A 12,299-nucleotide genomic window follows, 5' to 3' on the forward strand; every position below is an offset into this window, starting at 1 on the left:
GGAATGATATAGTTATGTACATGGTTACATCTTGTGGATATTTTGAGTAATCAGTACTTTTTTAGGTTATAGAAAAGATAAGTTTGTTCGGATGGATTACTTGAAGGCCTGCAAATTACACAGTGCTCCCAAGAGATTATTCAGAAACAGAAATTCTATAGTATTTTTTTCTTTGGTATAAAGCCAATTTTTACTTCAGCTTAAATTTGTTAAGTTCACTATGTATTCTATTGTATTTTAATCTTTTAACAATCCTTAGCTCCCTATGACTTTTCCCACTAAATTTGTCAGTTTCCTATGGACATAATATTTTTTTTTCCTTTAAGCATAAAATCAAATACTTTCATTAGATGGAAAGAGTAGAAAACTTTACATTTAAAGCTTGCTAAAATTTAAAACGCCTTTTAGATTGTTTTTCCATTTGCTTCTAATGAGTTAGTTGTTAAAACTTGGTTTTGTTGCTATGAGGCCTGCTGATGCCCCAGGTAGACTTTGGATGTACCTGGTCCAGTTGCATTTATGTGTAATGAAAGCGAGGGTGTTGTTTCACCCAGATTCAAAGAGTGCGTGAGGATTTGGGTGGTGCACACTCAGGCCCCGTGTGTCCCAGCAACCTGACACGTATTCAGGACAGATTAATAGGCCCCCTATGTACCAGGGAGGGGGCGGAAGCTTGGGGTCAGGGAGGCATGGCCACCTGCTGGCTGTGTCTCCATGAGGACAATCACATACACCTCTAGGCTCCGTGTCCCACCCTTAAAATCAGTGTTCTGCAACCGCTCAGTGTTTCACAAGAATTGTATCAAGGAAGGAAGGCTACGGAAATGTGAAAATGCTTTTAAAATGTGCTGAAAGAAACCAACAATCAGGTTTCAGGATAGATAATAAAAAACTAGGGAAAAACCCTTTTTTGTCCCCATATATTATGTGTATTTTTCTAATTCCCAGGACTGGCTAATCATAGCTATATGCAAAATGGGGTTTTATCATTGTCATGTAAATCACAGTCCTTAATATTTTTAAATACTAAAAAATATGTGCAGATACTTTAAAAAGCATTCAGTTTTTTTCATCTGTAATGCATTCATGGATTAGTTCATGTGTTCCTTAAATAATGAGCGAGCTACTAATTTCAACTTTGATCAATGTAAGCCTCTCTTTACAACTTTTCCAAAGAGTGGTGTTTGGAAATACACCATACAATGAAAGCCTACAGGGAGCAGAGAAAAGTATTAGATACTGCTGTGTTCAGTAAACACTGCATTTTAAAATGAATCCAAATTACTCTCAGAACTGAGAAGGGAAAATGAGGATGATATGAGAAATAAAACCTACCTGCACAACAAAAGAGAAAAGCACAAAGTAAACGCTCATTTCCTAGGTTTTTTGTTTATGAATGTGCACTTGCCTGTTGGAACACTGGTCCTGGCTGGCTACGTTCCAGAGGGTTTGGGTTAAACTCTTGTAGACTTTCCTGATGCTGAACATCACAGAGCTTTCGACAGTGGCTCAGTCCTGTTTGGTGTCCTGTTTCTCTTTGTGCCTCTGCACTGTGGTGCTATTAGCACGGGCCAGTGCCTGAAGACTTTCGGATTGCAGTGAAGCTGGAACCCGTCGACAAGAAGAACCCCTCCTTGGTGTGTGTGGCAACCGTGGCAGATCTTGTTTGGAGACCGCTTGCTAGTGGATTTCCACAATTGGGATGATAGTTTCCATGACTGGTAAGACAGTGATGTGTGTTGTATGTTCGTGTGTTTGTGATTGGTGTTAAGAATTTCTGTTCGTCCCATGACTGTCACTGTTCTTGCTGTTCTTATAGTAACAAACATCAGGGATTTAGTGGCAGACTTTTCACTACCTCTTTTCCTCGTGAACTGTTGAATTAAAGGGCCTGAGAAAGTTTTTCTCCATCTCTGCGAGGTTGCCTAATGAGGCCTCCTCTGAAATAATGTGACCAGTTCAGGGCACGTCACCCCATTGTGTCTAGTTTGTAAGGGAAGAGTCTCTGTGAACAGGAAGTTAAGAACTTGCAGTATTTTTTTTCCTGAAAGATGTTGAACTCAAACTGTCACATTTTTAAAAGGGAAGATTCAGAAAAAATGGAGTGAATTATTTGAAAGCCTGTGGGGAGCAGAGAAGATGTATGCTTACGATGCTATTAAACTAACATTGCATGAGTTAAAAGGATTTTCTGGGTGACAAGTTGAAGTATGGAAGAGGTCATAGCAAAAACAATTTCTGTGGCACTTCTTCAGAGTATATGCTAAACAGTGGTCAAGTCCCGCCTGAGGCTGTGGTTCTGCACGTGCCTGGCAGGGTATGGGGCTGTTTTCCTCTTTGAACTAGGAAGCAGAACCTGGGTTAATTGCTTCACATGTCTTAAGTGGTATAGTCTGGGTTCCTGGAAAAGGAGAGGGAGGAATTTGTAGGCATATGGGGTCTGATCTGTCCTATTAAAATTTGCACTGGCCTGTTACTGTTTTCTCTTGCCACTGGAAGGGGTAGACAGGTTTATTAAAATGTTCACCCTTTGGGGATATAACTGGCTATTCAGGTCCCAGGCAAACACTTATAAAGAGATGCTTTTAAATTTCAAGAGAGTTATGTAAAAGGAATTTGGTCACTCAGATTACAAAATACAGTACTAAAATTACTTCTAATTCTCTTAAGCTCTAAAATATTTTAGCTATGGAGTATATTTCCCATGGCCACTCCTAATATCCAGAATGAACATTACTCTTTGATTCTTTCTCTGGAGTTGATGTAGGGTCTAAGAGAGAATGCTGTGTTTGCAGGTGTGATGGGAATAGTCCTTATGTCCAGCCAGTTAGTTGATGTTGGGAGCAAGAAAGGGCTCTGACAGCACCACAGTGTGAGCAGGCCAGCCGGCTGGGTTTTCCTTGAAGTCATCTCTGTGTGAGTGGCAATGCCTATTCTTATTTTTGTTTATGCAAATTACATTTCAGTACAAAGTGTGCGATGAAGAGACTGCAAGATTCTGTTGACGACCCATATGACCCAGTTGTCTGAAATATGCACATCTTTCCCCATAATGAAAATGGGCTGTGTTTATAAAGACCTATTAGGCAGCTGTTTAAAAAAATGGCAATTTTTTTTTTACCCAATGAAATGAGTACAATCATTGTGAACTGACATTTAAAACTACCTCGTTCCACCTCTGTAATTTAACTTATAACTAATGTTAATTCTTTAACTGACCATAGATTTTTAAAATATACTTAACTTTGGAGTTAAATGTAAGAAATGCAGAAACCCTAAGAAGTGAGAATTAACTCAACAATGGGAGCCCAGACTTATAAGACCCCTTCACCAAGCCAACTTAGGGGTTCAGCTAAACACTGAAAAAGGACTCTTTCTTGTTACTTGTTTCCTCATTACAGAAATGGAATCTCTCTCCATTTATTTAGTTCTTTGCTTTTTTGTCTTGTTTTGTTTCTTTTCTTTTCTTTTTTTTAAGTGCCACACCCTCAGCATATGGAAGTTCTCAGGCTAAGGGTGGCCGAATCGGAACAACCGCTACTGGCCTACACCACAGCCACGGCAACATGGGATCTGAGCCACATCTGCAGCCTACCACAGCTCATGGTAATACTGGATTGTTAACCTACTGAGCGAGGCCAGGGATCAAACCCACATCCTCATGGGTACTAGTTGGATTCATTTCTCTTGCACCACAATGGGAACTCCCTATTTAGTTCTTTGATTTATTTCAGCAACATTTTGTAGTTTTCCTCATATAGAGCTTATACATGTTTTGTTAGATTTTATTATTTTGGGTGCTAATGTATATTGTATTGCGTTTTTACTTTTTAAATTTCACTTATTGATTGCTGGTAGTAGGAAAGCAGTTGATTTTTATATACTAACCTTGTATCCTGCAACCTGGCTATAATTGCTTTTTGATTCTAGGGGTTTTTTGTCAATGCTTTTGGGTATTCTACACACCTTTGAACAAAGTTTTATTTTTTCTTCCCAGTCAGTATGTCTTTTGTTTCCTTTTCCTGTCATATTGTATTAGCTACTGTGTATCACACTATTTTCATCATTGTAGATTTGTAGTCAGTTTTAAAATCTAGAAGTGTGAGACCTCCAACTTTGTTCTTCTTTTTCAAGATTATTTTGACTGTTTTTGGCCCCTTGCAGTTCTTTATGAATTTGAAGATTGGCTTTTCCATTTTTGGAGAAATTACTTTGGAATTTTGATAAGGGTTACTTTGAATGTAGATTGCTTTAAGGAGTATCACCATCTTAACAATATTAAGTTTTCTAACCCATGAACATGGGATGTCTTTTCATTTACTTAGGTCTTCTTTGATTTATGGCAGCAGTGTTTTTTTATTTTCAGTGTACAAGTCTTTTGCCTCCTTAGTTCAATTTATTCCTAGATATTTTATTTCTTTTGATACTATTGTAAATGAAATTATTTATTTTTGCAATTTTTTGTTTCTGGCATAGAAAAATGCAAATGATTTTAAACCCTGCAGCTTTGATGAGTTTATTAGCTCTTATAACTTTTCTGTGTGGAGTCTATGGGATTTTTTTTCATATAGCATTGTGTAGTCTGTCAAAAGAATGACATTTCAAAATATTCATATTTCTAATTTGAGTGTCTTTAATTTTGTTTCTTGCCTAATTTTTCTGGTTGGGACTTCTAGTACAATGTTGAATGTAGTGGCAAAAGTGGGTATTCTTGTCTTTTTCCTAATCTTAGAGTAGAAAGATTTCAGTCTCTCATTATTGAGTATGATGCTAGCTTTTGGTTTTTCATAAATTCCCTGTATTATGTTAAGAAAGCTTCCTTCTTATTCCTAGATTTCTGAGTGTTTTTATCATGAAAGGATGTTGAATTTTGTCCAGTGCTTTTTCTGCATCTACCAGGAAGATCATGTGGAAGTTTTCCTCCTTTGTTTCATGGTGTATAATACTTTTAATGTGTTGCTGAGTTCAGTTTGCTACTGTTGTTTTGAGGATTTTTGTATCTACATGCCTAAGGGATATTGGTGTGTAGTTTTCTTATCACCTCTTTGTCTGGTAGGCCCTGATTGTGGCTTTCATTGAATCCAAGGAAGCTTCCCATTTGATTTGCTGATATGTCAGATGAAACTTCAAGTAGATCAGCCTTTCAATAATTGAGGTATGACCAACAGAGTGGAGTGTAATGAAAATATATGCAGAGGAACTGTGAGTAGAAATTGGGCAAAGGCAATAAACAAAATTACTTAAAGCTCATGATGAGTTATAATCATGCTGGCCTTTTGCTTTGTGAAAAAACACAACTGCACAAAGATGTGAGTCCCTATTAATAGCACAAGAGAGGATAGGCTTGAGGCCTGGTTGTAGAAGGAGCCCTGAGGCAGGTAATAGATACTGTGCACCCAGATAGTTCACAGATGGGAATTACACATGAGATGGTAAAGGAAAAACAAAAAAATAAAAAAAAAAATTAAAAAGGAGTTCCCATTGTGGCTCAGTAGGTTAAGAACCTGACATAGTGTCCATGAGGATGCAGGTTCCATCCCTGGTCTTGCTCAGTGGGTTAAAGATCTACAAGATGCTGCATGGGTTGCAGATGCAGCTCAGACCTGGCGTTGCTGTGGCTGTGATATAGGCCAGCCCCTGCATCTCCGATTCAACCCCTAGCCTGAGAACTTCCATATGCCGCAGATGCAGCCCTAAAAAGGAAAAAAAATTAAAAGCAAAACCACCAACCCATGTGATCTTCATCTTCTCTCCCTGCGACAAGGCTGAAGCAAGGGCTACTTGAAATATATACATATGCTGTATACATTATGTATGTTATCTGTCATATATTATATGTATATATATTTAGAATTTAAATATAGTGAAAGACAAGAAGTTATCATTGTTCGAATGATTTGTTTCTGTTAGTAATTTGGGTCCACAATTTGTTAGCTCTAGTTATTTCATTTAAAGTGAATTTATATTTTATACACCATTTATGCCTATAGATTTTTACATTAAATTTTATTTTATGGTTGTAATTATATTAGAAAAAAGGCACTTGCTATATTTGCCACAGCTGGTGTGTGTGTGTGTGTGTTTGTGTAATTGTACTTCTGAGAGCAATTATGGCTCTGGAAAGTAGAGCAGCATGTTCTGATCTGTACAGTTGCCCCTGGTGTGCACTCAGATTCTTGTTGATTCCAGATAAAAGAACCTCTTCAGGAAAAGAAAGAAAAGAAGATCAGTTTTTGAAACATGTAACCTGTAAAATGCAGAGGTGCTTTTTTGCTGTTATAAATTTAATCTAAAGTGTTACATATTCTACTCAGTATCTTTCTAGAAGAACTGAAAAATAGGCAGGGTCTTCTATTCCTTGAGAAGAAGCACTCTTCTGGGATTTTAGTTGAAGTCACAAAATGACAAAAAAAGGTGTTAGATAGACTCATAGAAAACCGTGATGATTCAGATATTGCATTTGGGAGTTCCTATCGTGGTTCAGTGGTTAACAAACCTGACTGGCATCCATGAGGATGAGGGTTAGATCCCTGGCCTTGCTCAGTGGGTTGAGGATCTGATGTCGCCATGAGCTGTGGTGTAGGTTACAGACATGGCTTGGCTCCCGCGTTGCTGTGACTCTGGTGTAGGCTGGCGGCTACAGCTCCAATTGGACCCCTAGCCTGGGAATTCCATATGCCACAGGTGCAGCCCTAAAAAAAAAAAAAAAGAAAAGGAAAAAAAAGACAGATGTTACATAGTTTTAGAAGGCACATCATCTAGCCAACTCTGTAAAGTTAAAAGTTAAAGAACATTAATAGATTGTCAGCTAAAAGTTATATATTTTTTTCAGTTCTTTTGAATGGCATTGCTATTTTAATAGTAATTCTGATTGCTTTGTATATGAAATGTCCAGTACTTTATATAAAGTTGGAGCATCTCCTTTACCAGTTAAAACAGTGACACAAAGACCATCTTTTCAGCAGTCTTCTATAGAAAGTCTGTTCTGTAGTCGATGCCAGGATCCAGCATCCTGCTCAATCTGGGCAGGTGGACAGGAAGCCCTGCAGAACCAGGATAGTGGTCAGGGCTCCTGGGACTGACAGCGGATGCATGCCCGCCACTGCCAGCCCAAACCCAACAGCCCTGCATTGCGTGCCTCTCCAGATGCGCATTGCTGTTCTCATCTGAAGCTCGGACTGCAACTAAATTCCAGGTCAGTTTAGCAGATATGTCCACAGTGAATTTACAGAAAAGAGAGAATAAAACACACGGAGTTCTCATTGTGGCTCAGCAGGTTAAGAACCAGACATAGTGTCCCTGAGGAAGCAGGTTCCATCCCTGGCCTCGCTCAGTGGGTTAAAAATCTACAAGCTGCTGCATAGGTCACAGATGCAGCTCAGACCTGGAGTTGCTGTGGCTGTGGTGTGGGCCGGCCCCTGCATCTCTGATTCAACCCCTGGCCTGAGAACTTCCATATGCCAAAGGCATGGCCCTAAAAAGGAAAAAAAAGAGAGAGAAAGAATAAAACACGATGCTTGCCCTGAAGGAAGAGATCTATTTATGTTTTCGTAAAAACTTTATTGAGATATAATTCACACATGGTATAATTCATCCATTTATAATATAAAATTCTGTGGTTTTTAGATATACTTACAGAATTATGTAGCCATTACCAAAATCAGTTTCAGAATGATTTAAAAGAAACCCTGAGCCATTTAGCTGTTGTCCCCCAACCCTTCCACCTCCTTAGCACTTGGAAACCATTAATCTACTTTCAGCCTTGCCTGTTCTGAATATTTCATGTAAATAGAATCATATGGTATGTGGCTTTTTGTGTCTGGCTTCTTTCACCGAGCATAATGATTTTAAACTTTCATCTGTGTTATAGCACGTTATCAGTACATTACTTCTTTTTTAATTTCAAATAATATTTCACTGTGTATATAAACTGGTTTGCTTATTCATTCATCAGTTGATGGGCATTTGGTTTGCTTTTACTCTTTGACTGTTTTGAATAATGCTATTGTGAACATTTGCACACAAGTTTTTGCTTAAACATATTTTCAGTTCTCTTGAGAATATACTTAGGAGTAAAACTGCTGGGTCATATTCTACTTTTGTCTTACTGAGTAATGAGTGAGTAATTACTTACTGACTCTTCACCACAGGAAATGCACTGTTTCCCATTCTCACTAGCAGTGGGTGAGGGTTCCATCTTCTCCACATCTTTGATAGTACTCACCGTCTGTGTTCTTATTTATAGCATCATACTGATTATGAAGTGGAATCTCATTTTTGGACCTCATTTTTCTTGAATGTCCAATATGACATCACATTTATCTAGTCACATGGCAACTTTGCAAAGCTTTTGTCATTTACTTCAGTTTCATTGTTGAAGAACTGAGGTTGAGAGAGATTGGGAAACTGGCCCTGGACCTCTCAGGTGGTGTGTTGGGGGTTGGTAGCACACCCTGTTAGTAGGCTTCAAGAACTCCTTTGCCCTTTCTCCTTCACCACCCTGCTCCAAGTCCTACATGTGGGCTTCTGTTTGTGATGGAAGGAAGACTTACCACAGAGCACTGGGAACACAGGAGAGGGAGGTGTAAATTCTAACCTTGTATGTGGATGTCTTCACATGGGAAGCAGTGTTTGCATTAGTCTTTGAAGGACATACAAAACCTTGACTGAGAAATGGGCAGGAAGAGAATACTCTGTAGAAGGAACAGTAGGCACAAAAGCAAGATGGCAGGAAGTTTGAGGCAAACTTAAGAATTTCGAATGTTAGGAGCAGTGTGCTGGGCTGTAAGGTAGGAGTCTGGGAGAGGGGGGGAGAGGCGGTAAGAAGTAACTTAGAACATTAGGCTCACACTGATTAGTAATTTGCCTTGTAAATGTTTTGACTTTATTTAAAATATGAGATAATCTAAAAGATTCAGAAGAGTCACAATAGCAAAAGATTCCCCCTCCTTTGTCAACCATTTGAGATTAAGTTGCCAAGATGAACATCTTGCCAGTCACTCAATAATATCCTTTATGAAAAGACAATAAGCAAACAGAGGAACAGAACTAATCTGGAATTACATGTTCTGCTTACTTTTCTTGTCTCTTTAGTGACCTTCATTCTACAGCAGTTCTTCTGTCTTTCCTTGACTCTTATGAACTTCACCCTTGCAGAGTACAAGCTGGTAATTTTGTAGCATGCTTCTTAGGTTTGTCTAATGTTGCAGACGCAGGTTGGGCACCTGGGGAGGAGTGTCCAGGCTGTGTTTTCACTGCAGCCACTCAACTGGTGCACAATTCAATGGTCCCTTTGCTGTTGATGTTGCCCTTGGTCACTTGATTAAGTGGTGTGTGTCAAGCCTCTCCACTGTAAAACTACTCTTTCCTTTTGTAGATAATACAAATTTGCTGAAGAGTGATGTTGAGATTATGTAAATTCTCTGTTCCTCATGGAACTTTCACCTACTAGTTTTCAACATCTATTGGTGTTCACTAGATGGATTAGTTATTAGTGTGATGTTTGCCAAATGCTGATTTTTCCAGTGTCCTTATTCCCTCTGTATTAGTTGACATATGCTCCCCTGTGATTTATTTATTTTTTCAACTTTTATAATCTGTTCCTGTCATTCTGTGGGACTTGAGTTGGGAGAGGGTGGGATGGAAAGGTCAGTGAGCAGCCTCCTTGACCTCGGGATCTGACAGTCAACAGGGGCTGTTTGGTGAGGTTATAAATACTGTTCTAGATGGCAGCAATGATGTTAGTTAGAGGTAACACCGAGCCAGGAAGAGAAAGAAGTGCCTCACAGAAAAAAAAGATATGATGGCATAGTGCTCTGTAACAAATTACCACGAATTTAGTGGCTTAAAACAATACAGTTTTACTGTCTTACAATTCTGGAAATCAGGAGTCCAAAATGGGTTTCATTCTAGTTTTGAAATATTCATAAGGAGTTGGTAGGATAGGTAGATTGAACCATTGCATAGAAGATCTTTAAAAGCCAGCATGAGGACTTTATAGTCAAACCCCTGACATAACTCCGGTTAAATGTTTATCTGGCAGTCCTAAGCCAGATCAGAAAGCAGCAGTGGGGGGACCACTAGGGAGACTCATCGTACATGACAATAAGGGGTGTGGGCCTTGAACAGGGCTCTGTGGATGGAGCTGGAATCGCCACTTACTTGATTCACCTGGTGTCTGACCAAGAACACACATCGGAGCTCTTCATTCAGTTTCTGGTGGTCACCAGGGCTTTGGGTGTTAATGGGCCAGGGAAATAAATCAGCTCCCTGACCTAGCAAGACTCTCTTTTTCTTGTAAGTATCATGTTCTACAGTAAGTGCATTTTAATGCAAGAGCAAAAAGCCTCCCAAAGCAGAAAAAAATGAATATTGCATGTTTTGCTAACTGCAGAACATTTTTTGTGGCCACTGGCTGCAGTGTGCAATACTGTTTTATATCACTGTGTCTGCGCCTCAGGTAGGCATTTTTCTGCCAGAGTAAGATGTTACCTTGATTCCATCAGTAGGCGGTCCTGCCAAGTGGCATCTGATATATCATCGGCCTTTTTCTTTTTCTTCACTTGATTGCAAATCACATCACCATTTCCCCAAGGCTTTTCACAGAAACTGAAATCCGTACACAGTTTATAGAGACACTGTAAAATGATGGCGTTCTCTTTCTCTGTAAAGAGCATTCAGTCAGCTAAACTCTGCTCGTCATTTTTTCATTGGATTTTTATACATCATCACCAGTGAGGTGAAGCTGTGGACTTCTACGTCAAACATCTTTAAGATAAAAGTTAATTATTTTTGTTATCATAAAAATGTAAAAAAGTTTGTAAAATATGGAACATAATAATAAATTAATTAAAATATAAATTAATTAATAGAGCAGATCATTATTATTCTGTTATTTTTCATCTTATTAAAATTTGACTGTATATGATTTAAACATTGAAATTGTTTAAATCATTGATTAAAATATAAATTAATTAGTAGAGCTGATCATGATTATTCTGTTATTTATTTTTCAATTGTCTTTTTTTTAGTTTGACTATATATGATTTAAACATTGAAATTGTCATCTTATTGTTTACATTGTTTTTGTAGCCTTTTCATCCATTTACTGAAGATATAATTTGAACATGTTATTTTTTAAATAGTCCTTGAGAACCTGGTTCTTTGTGACTGCATAACTGTCTGTATTATGAGTATAGCACAGTTTATTTACTTGTTTTTGTATTGTACATTACTTTTTCTAGTTCTAAAATAACAAATGGAAGACATCCTTTTAAAGAAATAGTTATATAGGTTTATTATTATAGAGTATGGAAATGTTTTTAAGCATTTGATAAATACTTCTAAATTACCACCCATGTAGTATTTTCTTCCAAAAACAATATTAGAAAATACAGACATTAAAAAGGAAAAAAAACAATGAACAAGACCAGACCACTCAAAACAAAGGCACCGATTTTCTGTGAAGACTTTTTAAATTCTTTTGTTTGTTTGTTTGCTATTGAGTTGTATGAATTCCTTATATTTTTATTGATGGTTTTCTTTGCAGAGATTTTTAGTTTGATATAGTCTCACTCGTTTGTTTGCTTTTGCTGCTTTTGCTTTTTTGGTATCAAATCTGAAAAATCATCACCAAGACAAATGACAAGGAGCTTACTGCCTATGTTTTCTTCCAGGAGTTTTAAGGTTTCAAGTCTTACATTCAATGCTTTAGTCCATTTTGAGTTAGTTTTTGTGTATGGTGCAGGATAGTGGTCCAGTCATTCTTTTGTATGTGGCTGTCTAGGTTTCCCATCACCACTTATTGAAGACACTGTCTTGGAGTTCCTGTCATGGCTCAGTGGTTCACAAATCCGACTAGGAACCATGAGGTTGCAGGTTTGATCCCTGGCCTCGCTCAGTGGGTTAAGGATCCGGTGTTGCCGTGAGCTGTGGTGTAGGTCACAGACACGGCTTGGATCCCACGTGGCTATGGCTGTGGCATAGGTCGGCAGCTATAGCTCTGATTAGACCCCTAGCCTGGGAACCATATGCAGTGGGTGCAGCCCTTGAAAAAGACAAAAATAAAAAAATTTAAAAATTAATAAATAAAATGAAGACACTGTCTTTCTCCATTGTATACTCTTTGATCCTTTGTTATAAATTAATTAAACATATATGTATGAGTTTATTCTGCTCTCTATTCCATTCCATTGATCTATAAATCTGTTTTTATGCCAATACCATACAGTTTTGATTACTGTAGCTTTGTATTATAGTGGAGAACAGGAAGTGTAGTGACTCCTGCTTTGTTCCATTTC

At 38.1% G+C, this 12,299-nt stretch overlaps 1 long non-coding RNA gene across 1 annotated transcript in view; it reads left to right on the top strand.

Annotated features, from left to right (window-relative positions):
- The first annotated feature begins 1,565 nt into the window (after window positions 1-1,565).
- The window catches only part of LOC102161139 (uncharacterized), a 263,087-nt gene continuing 252,353 nt past the window's right edge, over window positions 1,566-12,299 (top strand). The window contains exon 1 of the long non-coding RNA XR_014807662.1: window positions 1,566-1,721. This is a non-coding gene — a long non-coding RNA (uncharacterized LOC102161139). The remainder of the gene's footprint in view (window positions 1,722-12,299) is intronic.

This window comes from Sus scrofa, chromosome 6, assembly GCF_054392235.1.
Source record: "Sus scrofa isolate SSC_HxYL_T2T_F1_AM1 chromosome 6, Sscrofa_HxYL_maternal_Yorkshire_Landrace_v2.0, whole genome shotgun sequence".
In the NCBI taxonomy this organism is placed as follows: domain Eukaryota; kingdom Metazoa; phylum Chordata; class Mammalia; order Artiodactyla; family Suidae; genus Sus; species Sus scrofa.